Source organism: Colletes latitarsis, unplaced genomic scaffold (assembly GCF_051014445.1).
Source record: "Colletes latitarsis isolate SP2378_abdomen unplaced genomic scaffold, iyColLati1 scaffold0018, whole genome shotgun sequence".
Taxonomy (NCBI): domain Eukaryota; kingdom Metazoa; phylum Arthropoda; class Insecta; order Hymenoptera; family Colletidae; genus Colletes; species Colletes latitarsis.
Genome location: NW_027488369.1, coordinates 16109411 through 16114321, shown reverse-complemented (window position 1 = coordinate 16114321; position 4911 = coordinate 16109411).

Genomic DNA, 4911 nt, shown 5'->3' with positions numbered 1-4911 from the left:
GGTACCACACTGAAACAGTCGATTAAACCAGGTTTTGATCAATATTTTTGAGGATAACGCATGTTAGGTCTAGTTTAGGCCTGGGATTTGCCCTCATCAGACTCATACTTTCGCATTCTTCACATACTTGTTGAACAGGTCCTGGGTTTTTTTCTGGTTTGGATCACGTAGTAATGTGGTACCACACTGAAACAGTCGATTAAACCAGGTTTTGATCAATATTTTTGAGGATAACGCATGTTAGGTCTAGTTTAGGCCTGGGATTTGCCCTCATCAGACTCATACTTTCGCATTCTTCACATACTTGTTGAACAGGTCCTGGGTTTTTTTCTGGTTTGGATCACGTAGTAATGTGGTACCACACTGAAACAGTCGATTAAACCAGGTTTCGGTCAATATTTTTGAGGATAACGCATGTTAGGTCAGGGTTAGGTCTAGGATTTCCCCCATCAGGCTCATACTTTCGCATATTTCTCATACTTCATGGCTAGATCCTGGGCTGTTTCTGGATTGTATCACGTAGTAATGTGGTACCACGCTGAAACAGTCAATTAAACCTGGTTTCGATCAATATTTTAGAGGATAACGCAAGCTAGGTCTGGGATAGGTCTGGGATTTGCCCTCACCATACTCATACTTTCGCACACTTCACATACTTGTTGAACAGATCCTGGGTTTTTTCTGGTTTGGGTCCGGTAGTAATGTGGTACCACACTGAAACAGTCGATTAAACCAGGTTTCGGTCAATATTTTTGAGGATAACGCATGTTAGGTCTGGGTTAGGTCTAGGATTTGCCCTCGTCAGGCTCATACTTTCGCATTCTTCCCATACTTGTTAAACGGATCCTGGGATTCTTCCGGTTTGGATCACGTAGTAATGTGGGACCACACTGAAACACTCAATTAAACCTAGTCATGATAAATATTTTAGAGGATAACGCATGTTAGGTCTGGGATAGGTCTGGGATTTGCCCTCACCATACTCATACTTTGGCACACTTCACAAACTCGTTGAACAGATCCTGGGTTATTTTCTGGTTTGGATCACATAGTAATGTGGTACCACACTGAAACAGTCGATTAAACCAGGTTTTGATCAATATTTTTGAGGATAACGCATGTTAGGTCTAGTTTAGGCCTGGGATTTGCCCCCATCAGACTCATACTTTCGCATTCTTCACATACTTGTTGAACAGGTCCTGGGTTTTTTTCTGGTTTGGATCACGTAGTAATGTGGTACCACACTGAAACAGTCGATTAAACCAGGTTTCGGTCAATATTTTTGAGGATAACGCATGTTAGGTCAGGGTTAGGTCTAGGATTTGCCCCCATCAGGCTCATACTTTCGCATTCTTCCCATACTTGTTAAACGGATCCTGGGTTTTTTCCGGTTTGGATCACGTAGTAATGTGGGACCACACTGAAACACTCAATTAAACCTAGTCATGATAAATATTTTAGAGGATAACGCATGTTAGGTCTGGGATAGGTCTGGGATTTGCCCTCACCATACTCATACTTTCGCACACTTCACAAACTCGTTGAACAGATCCTGGGTTATTTTCTGGTTTGGATCACATAGTAATGTGGTACCACACTGAAACAGTCGATTAAACCAGGTTTTGATCAATATTTTTGAGGATAACGCATGTTAGGTCTAGTTTAGGCCTGGGATTTGCCCTCATCAGACTCATACTTTCGCATACTTCAAATACTTGTTGAACAGGTCCTGGGTTTTTTTCTGGTTTGGATCACGTAGTAATGTGGTACCACACTGAAACAGTCGATTAAACCTGGTTTCGATCAATATTTTTGAGGATAACGCATGTTAGGTCTAGGTTAGGCCGGGGATTTTCACTCATCAGACTCATACTTTCGCATTCTTCACATACTTGTTGGACCGACCCTGGGTTTTTTCTGGTTTGGATCACGTAGTAATGTGGGACCACAGGAAACAATCAATTAAACCTGGTCTTGATAAATATTTTAGAGGATAACGCATGTTAGGTCTGGGATAGGTCTGGGATTTACCCTCATCAGACTCATACTTTCGCATACTTCAAATACTTGTTGAACAGGTCCTGGGTTTTTTTCTGGTTTGGATCACGTAGTAATGTGGTACCACACTGAAACAGTCGATTAAACCTGGTTTCGATCAATATTTTTGAGGATAACGCATGTTAGGTCTAGGTTAGGCCGGGTATTTTCACTCATCAGACTCATACTTTCGCATTCTGCACATACTTGTTGGACGGATCCTGGGTTTTTTCTGGTTTGGATCACGTAGTAATGTGGGACCACACTGAAACAATGAATTAAACCTGGTCTTGATAAATATTTTTGAGGATAACGCAAGTTAGGTCTGGGATAGGTCTGGAAATTGCCCAAATCAGGCCCATACTTTCGCGTTTTTCACATACTTGTTGAACAGATCCTGGGTTTTTTCCGGTTTGGGTCACGCAGTAATGTGGTACCACGCTGAAACAGTAGATTAAACCAGGTTTTGATCAATATTTTTGAGGATAACGCATGTTAGGTCTAGTTTAGGCCTGGGATTTGCCCTCATCAGACTCATACTTTCGCATACTTCAAATACTTGTTGAACAGGTCCTGGGTTTTTTTCTGGTTTCGATCACGTAGTAATGTGGCGCCACACTGAAACAGTCGATTAAACCTGGTTTCGATCAATATTTTTGAGGATAACGCATGTTAGGTATAGGTTAGGCCGAGGATTTTCACTCATCAGACTCATACTTTCGCATTCTCCACATACTTGTTGAACGGATCCTGAGTTTTTTCTGGTTTGGATCACGTAGTAATATGGTACCACACTGAAACATTCAATTAAAGCTGGTCTTGATAAATATTTTAGAGGACAACGCATGTTAGGTCTGGGATAGGTCTGGGATTTGCCCACATCAGGCTCATACTTTCGCGTTTTTCACATACTTGTTGAACAGATCCTGGGTTTTTTCCGGTTTGGGTCACGTAGTAGTGTGGTACCACACTGAAACAGTCGATTAAACCTGGTTTGGATCAATATTTTAGAGGATAACCCAAGTTTGGTCTGGGATAGGTCTGGGATTTTCACTCATCAGACTCATACCTTCGCAGTCTTCACATACTTGTTGAACAGATCCTGGGTTTTTTCTGGTTTGGGTCCCGTAGTAATGTGGTACCACACTGAACCAGTCAATTAAACCAGGTTTCGATCAATATTTTTGAGGATAACGCATGTTTGGTCTAGGTTAGGCCTGGGACTTTCACTCATCAGACTCATACTTTCGCATTCTTCACATACTTGTTGGACGGATCCTGGGTTTTTTCTGGTTTGGATCACGTAGTAATGTGGGACCACACTGAAACAATGAATTAAACCTGGTCTTGATAAATATTTTTGAGGATAACGCAAGTTAGGTCTGGGATAGGTCTGGGATTTGCCCTCATCAGGCCCATACTTTCGCGTTTTTCACATACTTGTTGAACAGATCCTGGGTTTTTTCCGGTTTGGGTCACGTAGTAATGTGGTACCACACTGAAACAGTAGATTAAACCAGGTTTTGATCAATATTTTTGAGGATAACGCATGTTAGGTCTAGTTTAGGCCTGGGATTTGCCCTCATCAGACTCATACTTTCGCATACTTCAAATACTTGTTGAACAGGTCCTGGGTTTTTTTCTGGTTTCGATCACGTAGTAATGTGGCGCCACACTGAAACAGTCGATTAAACCTGGTTTCGATCAATATTTTTGAGGATAACGCATGTTAGGTATAGATTAGGCCGAGGATTTTCACTCATCAGACTCATACTTTCGCATTCTCCACATACTTGTTGAACGGATCCTGAGTTTTTTCTGGTTTGGATCACATAGTAATGTGGTACCACACTGAAACAGACGATTAAACCAGGTTTCGATCGATATTTTTGAGGTTAACGCATGTTAGGTCTAGGTTAGGCCGGGGTTTTTCACTCAACACACTCATACTTTCGAATTCTTCACATACTTGTTGAACGGATCCTGGGTTTTTACTGGTTTGGATCACGTAGTAATGTGGTACCACACTGAAACATTCAATTAAAGCTGGTCTTGATAAATATTTTAGAGGACAACGCATGTTAGGTCTGGGATAGGTCTGGGATTTGCCCTCATCAGGCTCATACTTTCGCGTTTTTCACATACTTGTTGAACAGATCCTGGGTTTTTTCCGGTTTGGGTCACGTAGTAGTGTGGTACCACACTGAAACAGTCGATTAAACCTGGTTTGGATCAATATTTTAGAGGACAACCCAAGTTTGGTCTGGGATAGGTCTGGGATTTTCACTCTTCAGACTCATACCTTCGCAGTCTTCACATACTTGTTGAACAGATCCTGGATTATTTTCTGGTTTGGATCACATAGTAATGTGGTACCACACTGAAACAGTCAATTAAACCTGGTTTCCATCAATATCTTAGAGAACAACGCAAGTTAGGTCTGGGATAGGTCTGGGATTTGCTCTCATCAGGCTCATACTTTCGCGTTTTTCACATACTTGTTGAATAGATCCTGGGTTTTTTCTGGTTTGGATCACGTAGTAGTGTGGTACCACACTGAAACAGTCCAATAAACCTGGTTTGGATCAATATTTTAGAGGATAACGCATGTTAGGTCTAGGTTAGGTCTGGGATTTTCACAAATCAGACTCATACTTTGGCATTCTTCACATACTTGTTGAACGGATCCTGGGTTTTTTCTGATTTGGATCACGTAGTAATGTGGGTCCACACTGTAACAGTCAATTAAACCTGGTTTCGATCAATATTTTAGAGAATAATTCATGTTAGGTCTAGGTAAGGTCTGGGATTTGCTCTCATCAGGCTCATTCTTTCGCATATTTCTCATACATGATGGCTAGATCCTGGGCTTTT